The sequence below is a fragment of the Phyllostomus hastatus genome, unplaced genomic scaffold, assembly GCF_019186645.2.
Source record: "Phyllostomus hastatus isolate PE091 unplaced genomic scaffold, TTU_PhHast_1.1 phas_contig_17, whole genome shotgun sequence".
In the NCBI taxonomy this organism is placed as follows: Eukaryota; Metazoa; Chordata; class Mammalia; order Chiroptera; family Phyllostomidae; genus Phyllostomus; species Phyllostomus hastatus.
Genome location: NW_025333664.1, coordinates 18,021,488 through 18,033,727, shown reverse-complemented (window position 1 = coordinate 18,033,727; position 12,240 = coordinate 18,021,488). Strand labels below are relative to the sequence as shown.

General features: G+C 54.6%; 1 protein-coding gene across 11 annotated transcripts in view; it reads left to right on the top strand.

Annotated features, from left to right (window-relative positions):
- The first annotated feature begins 1,747 nt into the window (after nucleotides 1-1,747).
- The window catches only part of EPB41L1 (erythrocyte membrane protein band 4.1 like 1), a 116,806-nt gene continuing 106,313 nt past the window's right edge, over nucleotides 1,748-12,240 (top strand). For all 11 annotated transcript variants that reach the window (XM_045832709.1, XM_045832708.1, XM_045832712.1 and 8 more), the window contains exon 1: nucleotides 1,748-1,887. The gene's annotated coding sequence lies outside the window, so the exon portion shown is untranslated. The remainder of the gene's footprint in view (nucleotides 1,888-12,240) is intronic.

The following is a 12,240-nucleotide window of genomic DNA, read 5'->3' as shown; positions in this document are numbered from 1 at the left end:
CGCATACCAGGCCCTGTGGGCTGGAGACCGGTGATGCACAGGGAGACAGTAGTGTGGTGGGGGGATCTTGTCATTTAAACAGTTGCCTCGAATTCAGGGTTGTTCCTGTCTGGCCTTCGGTAGTTAACAGTACGGGCTTGGGAATCAGCTTCTGGGGTTTGGATTTTAGCTTTGCCACTTTGCAAGCTAGTAGCGTCTCTGTGTTTTAGTTTCCTGGTATATAAAGTGGGGATAAGACTAACCTCTTTCCCACAGCATTATTGTGGGATTAAATGAGTCAGTGCAAGTGAAGCTCTTACAACAGTGCCTGGAACTCAGCAAGTGCTCCAAACACACTAGTTTTATTATTCATTATAATTCCTCCAGCCCCCAGGCCATGCTCAGTCCTGCTCTATGGCCTCAGCTCCCCCATTTCTGCCCTCTCCGAGTTTGTAGAAGTCCCTCCTTCATTTCTTTTGCTCTCAGCTGCTCGCTTGGCACTTAGTACCTGTACTGGAGGGAGGAGTGCAGTAAACTTCGGTAATTGTTGGACTGTATTGGCTCTGTGCTGCCTGGTGGGGAGACCTAAGACAAGCTTCTCGTCTGGAAAGTGGGGATAAACACAGCTGCTACATAGGGCCATGGTCAGGACTAAGAGAGACAAAGGAGTTGAGAGTTCCTGTACTTAAGCAGGCCTTTTCTTACCTCTTGACTTCCAGTTAAACCCAGGAAGGTGCATGCAGGAACCACTTACTCCCTGCCCCCCACCCCCACTCTGTGCTTTATTTAGTGTCCAACAAAGAAGGCCAGGCTCATTATTCCCTACATTTCTGGAGAGCCCTACACTTCCCAGGAGCTCTGGGGCAGGAATTCTCTAGGTTTCTTCATCTGTGGAATGGGGACAACTAATCCGTGCCCCACCTTCTCCCGCTGCTCTTTCGGGCTTGCTGAACTTGGGTTAGTTCCTCCCTTCCTGAAAGAGCGCCTGCAAGGGCTGTGGTGGTGATTTAGAAAAGCTCTTTACTTTGGGTGTGCCAGCGCCTGTGGACGGTGGGCGTCGGGTCCAGAGCCAGAGGCCAGCGCTTCGAGAGCCTCCAGAGGGTCCAGAGGTATTGCCACCTAAGAGGGGGCTGGAATGCGTGGCGTGATCTTCCGAGAGCTCCCGCCACGGAAACAATGGGAGGGCGGTGGGGAAGCCGGTGGGCGTCGGCCAGGTCCGGGCTGGAGGTGTAGCAGGCCGGCGAGCTCAGCGCCTGGCCGCGGGGTTAGCCCAGGGCACTGGGCCCAGAGCCGAGGCATCCCAGCCAGGGAAAACCGAGGTCGGCACTGGCGGAGACCGGGAGGAGGCGGGAGCGGGGCCTGAGCCCACCGGCTGGGACCGAGAGAGCGATGAGGCCTGGGGTCCGGGTCTCCACTTCCTCGCCCCGCCGCTGGCCCCCCGGCCTCTGAGCACGGCAGTGGCTCAGGTAGGCGCCGGGCGCGGGGCCCACGTGGGGAAGCGGGCAGCGGGCCACCAGCGCCAGGCGGGCTCGTGGGGCTCAGCCCCCTCCCCTCCTCTCCTCCCCGGGACGACGCGGCTCCTCCCGACGCTCGGCTCCGGCGCTCCCCCGGCTGTTCGCCACTCGCTGCTGGCCGCTGCTCCTCTCTCGCCCGCCCGCCGCCGCTGCCTGGGCAGCCGGGATCGCCGCCGCCTCCTCGGGCGAGCCGGCCGGGGCGGGGCGGGGCGGACTGGGGAGACCGGGTGCAGGGGCGGGCGGGCGGGCGGGGAGGGGGCTGAGCGCTGTGGGAGGGAGCGAGGGAGCGAGCGGGGCTTTTCTGCGCAGCTCGAGCGCGCCTCGGAGCCCACCCGGGCGGCCGCCGGACGCACGGATCGAGGACAGACAGCGCCGGAAGCCGCGCCGCCGCCAGGTTAGCCGTCCCGCTGCCCTCCTCGGGGCCAGAGGACCCCGCCGCGGCCCAGCTCGTGCGTGCGTGTGTGTGTGTGCGTGTGTGTGTGTGTGTGTGTGTGTTGGAGGTGATCACAGAGGGCTCCAGGTTCGGTCTCAGGTCCTCGAGCACCGGCCGGCGGGCGGGCGGGCGGGCAGGCTCCGGGGTTCTGGACGCCACCGGGCAGGGGGCGGGCGCGCGAGGCAGAAGCCCGGCTTCGGTTCGTTTGACCAGATCCTGGCGCCGGTATGTGTGTCTGGATCCACATCGCCGGGTGTGTGTTGGCTGTGAGCGCGCGAGTGGACGTGGATCAGTGCAAGTGGATGCTCCGTGTGCGCGCGTGTGCGCGTGTGCCCCGGGTGTGCATGTGTGTGCATCCGTGTGTGTGCCTCGTGTGTCTCCGCGCCTGAACTGGGAGAGGGTGTGTGTGTCTGCGTGTGTCTCCGTGAATGTGTCTGTGAGAGGGTGTGTCCGAATGTGTGGCGGAGTGTGTGTACCTCTCGGTGAGGGTGTGTGCCAGTGGCTTTGCTTGTGGCGGCAGCCTGTGGCGGGGGGTGTGTGTGTGTCGCCGTGAGCGCCAGTGTGACTCCCCGTGTGTGCGCGTGCAAGGTTGGGTGTGCACCCGCGTAGCCCCCGTGTGAGTGTGCGCGGCTTTGTCTCCGCACTGCCGGCAGGAAGGGGTGGGGGCGGCGGCCGAGGCGCCGCGGTCGCAGGGAGCGGGGCACCTGGCCGGGCAGTGGGTGGCGGGCCCACCCCGCGGCGGGCCCACGGGAGCGCCCTGGGGGGCGGGAGGAGGAGACGCCCTGCTAGCAGGTGGGCAGCCCCACCCTGGGGGCATGAGGGAGCGCGACTGACAGCGGGAGCCCGCGTACCCGGTCCAGCTGGAGCGGAGGGCGTGTCCCGTCCGAAGCCCGGGGTGTGTGGGGTGTGGGTGTGGGTGTGGGGTGGTGGAGGTAGCAGCGGCAGCGACAACGGGCCTCAGGCTGGTGTCCCAGTCGATTCAGGAATCCATTTCCTGTCTCGGAGCTGGGACCGTCGTCCAGGGCCAGACTGGCCTGGCCAGGTCAACCACACTCCCCTCTCACCCTGCACTGAGAGTGGAGCCACATCTTACTGCCCTCTGAAAGGAGGAGGGAGGACCACTCTCTTAAAGGGCCAGCACCCACCCCCACTCCCCCACCAGGAATCCCCCCTCAGGAGACCTGCACTTTGAGAGAGGTCTCTGGTGTGTACATACCCCCTTTTCCATGGATGCAGTGCATGCGTTTCTAGATCTATAGTCTGTGTGCATGTGTGCTGTGTATTTCTTATGCATTTTGGTGCTTAGGTATGGTTTATCAGTGAACAGTGAATGATGTATTTCTTGATGCGTATGTGTTTTTATAAATTCTGGTATATTTGTTTTTATCTACGTCTAGCTGATTGTATATTAGTGAGACTGTGCATGTGCATTTGCAAGAGAAGTGGCATTTTGCTGCCAACTGGAATAGGATAGAAAAATTTTGTGCAGGGCCATTCTATTTTAGAAAAACTGGGTGAAAAGGTGGTAGCTAGATTGGGGTAAGACTGGATACAAGGACAGAGAGAAACTGAGACTCTTATGGGAGAGAGGAGTTATTCTAAAAGAAGTATATTCAAGGGCAAGAATCCTCCCTTCACTTCCAGTTCTTTTTCCCTGTAACTTCACCTCCCCCTCTGCTGCCTGCTTGCCAGGATAAAGTGCACAGGCTTTGGAGTGTAAAGGGAGGGAGCTGGGAGTGTGAAAGGAAGGAGGGTGATGGGTGATAGGATTGGAGGCCAACAGCAGATTTCTGCAATTCTTAAAATGTTTCCCTGCCCAAGGCAGCAGAAGCTGGGAAAAGCTGAGCTTGTGGTCCCCTTCCCCGAATTCCTTTCCCAGGACAAGAAAGGCCCGGAGTTCAGGAGCCCTGGCATCTGAGTGACCAGTCTGTCTTTGACTTCGGTCAAACCCTGTATGCATTTACCTGTTCACTCAATACATTTTTAGTGGGCTTGTCTTATGTCAGTCTAAATGCCCTAAGCCTCAGTTTCCCTGGCTGAGAAGCTATTAGGCTGGATTCTGGGATTTTGAGGCCCCTTCTCTTTCTCAGAGTACAAGAGTTTGTCTCATTGTCACTGGGATTTAGGAATCTACCCTTTTAGCCCTGGAGGATCCAGGCCATGGTCTCCACTCCCCCTTCCCCTCAGCACCCATATACTCTAGTGCAGAGCAGTGGTTCTCAGCGTATGGTCACCCCATCAACAGCAACAGGATCACCTGGGATCTTTTTTGGGAAGGTAAATTCTTGGGCCTTATGCCAGACTTACTGAATTAATAACTTTGGTGGTGCAGCCCAGCAGTCGGTTTTACAAACGCAGGTGATTCTGGGGTACTCTAGAGCTGGAGAGAAGTGCAGACAGGGAGCCAGAACCTCCTCTTGGCTGAAACACCTGGAAGGCCTCCCCTGCTTCCTCCCATACACATACCTGAAGTAGCCTGCAACCCTAACCTGGCAGATAGCGGTACTGGTTTCAAGTCCCAGGTCTTCCTTGTGATCTTGGACAAATCACTCCTTCACTGAATTGTGCAATGGACAGCGTCTGTGCTGGGCCAGGTTCTGGACCAGAGGTGTCCGGCTCTGCTCAGTTTCTCCACTCCTTACCTTGACCTACAAGACCTGCAGGATGGAGTCTCTGTCTACCCCTCTGGAAACCAGCCACTCTGGCCTTCTTTCAGTTCATCAAGGCAGCAGGAACTCTGTCGCCTCTGGGATTTTGCACACACTGTTCCCTCTGTCTAGTACTGTTCCCTTTGTCTAGTACACACATTCCCTGCTTCTTATCTTCATTAACTCCCACTCTTCGGATTTCAGCCAAGAGTCACTTTCTCAGGGCGCACTGGGCTTCACCAACTCCCTAGGCTAAGTCTGATTTTTCTGTTGTACGTTCTTAGAGCTTCCGGTATTTTATAGTACTTATGAGAGTTTGTAATTATACATGAACCTGTTAGCTGTTCGTCTTCTCTCACTGGATTGCAAATACCACTGGGCAGGAACTCAATTATCAGCCTTCTAGTGTCCCCACTCAGTGCCTGGCTTATGATTGGTGTTCAATGAATTTCTTGAATGGGTACCTTTATAGAATGGGAGATGGTACTAAATGATACCCCAAGTTTTTTCTCAAGCCCTGACATTGCAATACCTAAGCAGGCCTCAGATGTTTTTGAGGCACATTTATCTGTCTCTTTGCTGCATCTCGTGGCCATAGATTTGAGCCCTCACTGTGCCCGGGCTCATGCTGAGTTCTGTTCCAGGGAAGGCAGGAGAAAGCTGTTCAGGAGATATAGCCCAGCTTGTTTTCTGTGTCCTCCTGGATTAGGATCCTGCAAGAATGGGAAAAGGAAGAGCACTGAGTTAAGGAATCTAAAGGTTAGGGTCCCTGCCTTGTTACTGACTGTGGACAAGTCACTTCTTCTTTCTTGCTTGTTTCCTCTTTTGTAAAATGAGTGTATTGGGAGGGGCTGAACACATAGTATTGGTTACTAGCACTGGCTCTAGAGTCGTTTGGGCTTTGCTATATGCTATTTGGGTGACCTTGGCCAAGTGACCTTATCTCTTCATTTCCTCACCTGTAAAACAGGACCAATGATTGTATCTGTTTCGTAGCATTGTTTTGAGAACAAAACGAGGTAAGATACAAGGAATGCTTTTCACAGTGCTAAGCACATAGCAAACATTTGGTAAATGTTAATGATTATTGCCATTATGGCTGCTCCACCATTCAGTTCAACATTCTTGAATGCCTTTGCCAATCCTAAGCCTAACAGAAACAGAAATGAATACAAGTGTTCACAGGCTAGGCATGGGGGCAGACAGGTCAATGTGTACGGTGTACAAGGTGCCAGGATGTGGCTGTTCCCGGAGGAAAAAGCTCCATGGGGGAGAGGGATGGTTTTTTGGAGCTGGGTTTTATCTTCCGGGTAGTTGGAGCAACATGTGCAAAGGCACTATGGCTTGTTAGGGCAAATCCAAGAAGCTCCATGTGGTTGGAGAAGGCGGTGAGTGGTCGGGATGGGTGGGGTGTGTGGCTGGGATATGAGGCCTGAGAGGAAGGCTGGGGCCAGTCTGGCACAGGCTGAAAATCTTGACTTACAGGGGGTGGGGAATAAGGGAAGAGGATAAAGCTAGCCTGGGTCAGATTTGCATTTCAAAAACATAGCTTTGCAGGTGTCTTTAGAGGATGGCCTGGGTGGATGTAGGGATGGGGGTGGGGGCACAGACTGCTGACCAGGAGACCAGGCTCAGAGGGTGTTTGTCTACCTGATGGAAGGGCCCAGTGGGGTGGATAGAGACCTAGAACACGGAAGAAGCACAGCGGATGGACTTCAGGCCAACCTGGGCCAGGGAGGTAAAGGAGAGTTTACAATGACTTCTCACAGGCCCAGGCCTCCATTAACCTCCAAGGCCAATGACTGGGAATCTGAGAAGTGGAATATGACTTCTCGGTGTACAATGGACTCACGGTGTATTAATTTCCTAGGGTTGTTTAACAAGTACCACAATCCAAGTGGCTTGAAAAAGTAGGGATTTATTCTGTCACAGTTCTAGAGCTTGAGGTTAGAAATCAAGGTATTGGCATGAGCCCAGGCTAGTGGGGCCTAATTGGTTGGCATGTTGTCCAGTACACTGAAAGGCTGTGGGTTCAATTCCTGGCCGGGGTACATATCTGGATTTGGGGTTTGATACGTGGTTGGGGAGCCTACAAGAAGCTACCAGTTGATGTTTCTCTCTCCCTCCCCTCCCTCCCTCTCTAAAAGCATGTCCTCCAGTGAAGATTAAAAAAAAAACAGTCAGCCCTGGCTAGTGTGGCTCAGTGGATTGCGTGCTGGCTTGTGAACCAAAGGGGCACTGGCTCGATTCCCAGTCAGGGCACATGCCTGGGTTGTGGGCCAGGTCCCCAGTAGGGGGCATGTGAGAGGCAACCACACATTGATACTTCTCTTCCCCTCTTTCTCCCTCCCTTCCCCTCTCTCTAAAAAAAAAAAAAAAAAAAAAATGTCATCAAGTTTGTTTCCTTCCGCAGGCTGTGAGAAGGGAGTTTGTTCCACGCCTGTCTCCTAGCTGCTGGTGGTTGCCAGCAGTCCTTGGGGTTCCTGGCTTTTAGCAGCATCAGCCTTCTGCTGTCACACGGCTCTCTCCCCTTCCTCCCTGTGTGTCCCTGTTGTCTCCCGTTACAAGGACACCAGTCATAATGGATTTAGGACCCACCTTAATCCACTATGACCTCATTTTACTTAACTAATCATATCGGCAAAGACTCTATTTCCAAATAAGGCCACATTGTGAGGTTCTGGGTAGACATGAATTGGGGGGAGGGACACTTTAACCTGGCACGTACAAGAAGAGGAAAAGAGTGCAGGTCTTAGAGTCCCACAAGCCCAGGTCCCAATCCAGGCTTTGCAATGAATGGGTCAGCCCTGAGCCCTCAAATAGAAATCAGTTGTTTTCCTCAGTTGCCTCTTCTATGAGGTGGGGACAGTAGTGTCTGCAATGTCATGCTGTGGTTGTGAGCCTTGGTCATGATGACAGATGGGAGCAAGCCTCCTGAGCTGGCATGCAGTTGGCACTAGATCTTTACTACTGCCCCTTCGGCTCCCCCTTCTTGCACTTAGTAGCTGGGACAAGCCACTTCGATCTTGCTTCACTTTTCTCATCTGCCAAATGTGAATAATTACCATCCAGCTCTACCTCTCTCACCAGATTGTGACTCCCGGGGGATAATGAGAAAGCTCTTTGTAAAGTGCTTAAGAGTTTGTTGCTGTGATTTTTAATTATAATCGTCATCATCATAATAGCCCTTGGCCATTGCCACATCCACTGCCTTCTCAGCAGAGCCCAGCAGAGCCCACTCCTCTCCTGGGGCGAGCCCTCTTTGCCCCTTTGTGCTCGGAGGTGTCCTGGGAGACACCGCTGCTGTCGGAGTTGGGAGAACCTCAGAGATGGCCCCTGCCCTTCATTGCCCTCATTAGCCAGAGGAGGGGAACATGCTCTGAGAGAAGTGACCCCTAGAGGGTCACACAGCAGGTCAGTGACGAGTGGAACACCTTGTCTGTGGCTCTTGCTTATAGTCTGAACAGTGCTTTTTCCCCAGTTGTAACTTCAGTCTCAGGAGCGGGAGCTTGGGGCAGGCAGTGGCCTGGAGAAGGCTTAGCACGGGGCCTGGTAGTGGAGACCCAGAGGGGAAGAGTCTTGCTGAGTCAGGACCAGAATCCCAAGCAAGGGAGCCCCTGAGCCCTGGGTGAGCAGGCACTGCCTCCACAGGCTAGGGGGGCAGTTTGTCTTGTTCTCTCCGTCTGGCTTTGGCCCTCTCTGCTTGCTCCAGCCCGGGGAGGCCACCCGGGGCGGGCAGTGCAACTTGCGGAGCTAGAGCTGGAAGTAACCCGAGGCTTCAGTGTCCCTATTGACAGCCAGGGCGGTGCTCTCAGCAGGCAGTGCCCCTCTTAGTCTTGCCTTGGCGGGGCCTAGGAAAGCTCTGGAAGGGAGAGGAGGCTTATCCTGTCTTGGCAGTTTCCCTGAAGTCATCTTCCTTTCCCCTTAGCTGGGGGAGCCAGGTTCCTCCTCACCCCTCGATTTTCCTTTACTTGTCTTGTTCCCGTTCTCAGTTTTTTCTCACTCTTCTACCTTCCCCTCCTCCCTCTCCTCATCTTCTGTCCAAATTAAAGGCCTAAAGATAAAGCCCCAGACCCAGTTCAGCTGGGTGGTTTTAGGGTTGCTTGGGGCCACCTCAGGATCGGAAGGCCTAGTCTTCCTTGGCAGAGGCTCACTGGTGGCTGATGTACAACTGCTTCCATTGATCGGTTTACCACATGCCAGATCCCGAGCTCAGCGCCTTCACACCTCTGTCTTTTAATCCTTGAGCCTACCCAGCGAGGCGGAGATTAGCTCCCCATTTTATTAAAGGAGGCTAAGTAACTCGCCCAAGGCCTACCCGGTCCTCAGCCGGCAGGCAGCACAGCTGGGGTTGAAATCCAGATCCATCTAAAGCCAGCAGGTGCCCTTGAGTCTTTCCTACACTGCCCCAGGTGGGGCCTGCAAGAACTTTTAGGGGGCTTCAGAGGTATATGCATTTGTTCAGGTTCGGAGAACAAATTCTTGGCTCAGAGGGCAGGGTCTCCAGTCAGGGTCTCCAGTCCAGGTCTGTTGTCTCCCAGGCCTGTGCTGTCACTCCCGGGGAGACTGACACTGAAGTGTCAGCCATGGGGCTGGCCAGGACTTTGAGCCCACCTGGTCCTAGGCAGCTGCCCACCTGTGGGACTGACCCCGCATCAGGGGCAGGTGACAGAGCAGGTCTGAAGGCACTTGGCTTATTTCCCAAATATTGTTTTGTTACTGGTCACCTATGTTTTTCATAGGTTATCTTGAGTGTTCCAGTTAAATACTTATCATCTGCAAAGGGTGATAGTTTTGTCTCAGAAGGGTGCTTGGGAGTGGGGGGGCTTGGCGATCCTCTATCAGGATCAGCAATGGGGAGAGGGGAAGGAAGGCAGAGGCTGGAGCTCAGAGATCCAGATTCAGGAGTACCCTTGTGCCGGGAAGAAAAAGGGAAGGAAGCCAGAGCTGACAGGCCGGAGAGAGGGAAGGAGCCTCGGGGCCAGGATTGATTAGAAACCTCCTCTCACCCTAGATTCAGCCCAGGAGGCCAGACTCCCTCCCAAGCAGGGCTGCTGATCTTAGAACGGCACTTGAGAGTCTGGGCAACTGCCGCTGGCTTGCTGGGCCCCCACCCGCTTCCACCATGGCCATGCCCATGGTCAGCTTGAGCAGATGGCTCAACCCGGAGGGACCTTGATTAATGAGCAGTGGCTTTAAAACTTTCAGCCATAGAACCCTCTCTTCATAGGCAGGGAAGCAGAAATTCAGTATGAGAAAGGAGAGCACTCGGCACCTCCCCCCGCCTCTAGGCTCCCCAAGGCAGAGCTTCCCCAAGAGCAGCGGAGAGGAGCTGGCTAAAAACACTCTCTTCCAGGACTTGCCCAGAGTCAAACCCGGCTGTGCCCTGGGAGGGTGGATCTGTAGTGAGGCCCTGGAATCAGCCCATTTTAACAGGTTCCCTGCCAAAGTGGCTGGGAGACAGAGGTTCTCAGATTGTCCTTGGAGAATGCTGATCTCACATGTTTATGAACTTCTGAAATGACACAGTACATACCTTCGAGAGTATGGTTTGATCTCGGGAGAGGATCCATAGGCACCACCTGACTCTCTGAGTCACAACTCATAAAAGTTTGGAACCGCCGTCCTCAGGGCCGTTTTATAGAGTGGGAGCCTAATGACCGGAGAAGGGTCACCTGGGGAGCTCACGGCGGCATCAGGTGTCGAAGACAGATGTCCCCTGCCCCTCGGCACATTGCTGGTTTTAAGTGAGGATGCTGAGGGGCTGTGCGCTAGTCCCTTTCCCTCTCTGGGCCCCAGTTTTTCCAGTTGTAAAACGAAGGTTGGACAAGACCAGCTCAAGGTCCCATTTAACTTTGATCTGTGGTTCTGGAAGCCAGGTCTCTTGGTCCCCAGTTTATATTCTTTGCCCTTTTTCTTGCTGCTTCCCTAGCTTTACCCGCCTCCAGTGGGACCACCCCACTTCTTTTAGTGTCTCCCATCTTCAGAAATTTCCCAAAGAGGCCAGATTCCAGCCCCTTGAGGTCCTCCTGTCAATCCATGTGCCCAGAGGCTCAGCCCTCTCCTTCTTCCCGGGCCTGTTCACCATAAATGAGTCTGGTGCCTGTGAGTCTGGGGACGCTCAAGATGGCCTCTCTTCAGAGCCGGACGCTTGGGGCCAGTGCCAAGGGGAGGGGTTTGGAGAATGTGTCTCCTGAGGTTCCTAGGACACTGGGACATGCCCAGTGCTTACCTGTGTCTTTGCCACAGGTCCCTGGGTTCCTCCTTGCCAAGAATGCCACCCCCTCCCTGCAATCACCGTTGAAATCCTGTCTGCGTTTTCAAGGCTCAGCTTAGGTACCAACCTCTGTCCCACAAAGCCCTGTGAGCCCTCCCACCCCCACCCCGACAACAAGAATTTGTCTTTTCCTCCTCTGCATTCTCTTAGCGCCTTATCTGTTTTTTTTTCTGGGCACAAGTTCTGTGTGGCCTTCACTTTGTCCTGGGACAGGGCTTGTTTCTCTTGCTAGATTGTGGACCCTAGGATGTCTTATACCTTACTGTTTTTCTCCCCAGCATTTAGCATAGAGTTTTGCACAGAGCAGGAGCTTGATAGAAGGCTGTTGAGTTCTATTTGCAGAATCTGCCTCTGGCCCTGGAGGGGCTGGTTTGAGCCCCTGTGGCCCCTCACTGGCAGGCCGTGGCTTCTCACTTATCCCTCCCTTTATTTGTGGATTGGAGGAGGCCAAGTAGGGCAGTGGGTAAGAACTTAAACTCCAGTCTTGACCCTGCCATTGCCGGGCTGTGTGACCTTGGGCAAGTCACTTCTCTTCTTTGAGTCTCAGTTTCCTCAGCTTAAAACAGAGGGGCGCGGATGACAAATCTGTTGGGGGCTTGGGAGGATTACCCCAATTCTGTGTGTAAAATTTCTGAGATCTGAGCATCGTGAAGAACGAATGGTCAATAAATGGTTATAATGCATTATTTTTCAGTTACTGGTTGTTGTTATTGGAGTTTCAGCAGACACCTACTGTGTTTTAAGCATCGTGCTGGGTGGCAAGAGTGAGAGACAGAGAAATCATTTCAGAGTTCTTGGATCCCAGGGTCTGAAGGTCAAGTAGGGGCCGTTAGACTCTGTTAGAGCAAGTAGCGTCTGGCGGAGACACGGCTGAGTGAGTTGAGGCAGGGGGACAGGTATTCCCGTGGAGGGGAGGGAGAGGGCTCCAGCCCGGAGACGGGGAGGTGGGGCACATGTGTAGAGAGCTGGAGGAAGAATGCAGGCAAGAGCAGAGTGGAAGCAGAGGCAGCTCCAGAATCTAACAGAGAAGGGGCTTAGGCTCAGCACCCCAGATGGAGGGGGAGCTTCAAGCTTTGTTTTGCTAAGAAGAATCTGGGGGGTCGATGGCTCGTGATGCCACTGTGAATGAGCAAGAGAGAGAGAGAGAGAGAAGACTGGAAAGGCAGGGCAGAAACATTAGGGCCTTGTGGAGGAGACAGTGGGGACTAGTGAGCAGGGAGGGCCTCTGTCCCTTGGCCCCGGCTTGAGCTGAGCTGAGAAGGGTTGGGGCGGGCTCTGTAGACCCAGGCCCCTGCAGGCTCACCATGGAATCTGTTCCGTAATAGCAGGGCAGCCTGCTGACCTGGCCAAGGTGGAGATCCGAGCTCTGCTCTGTCTGACGCTAAACTG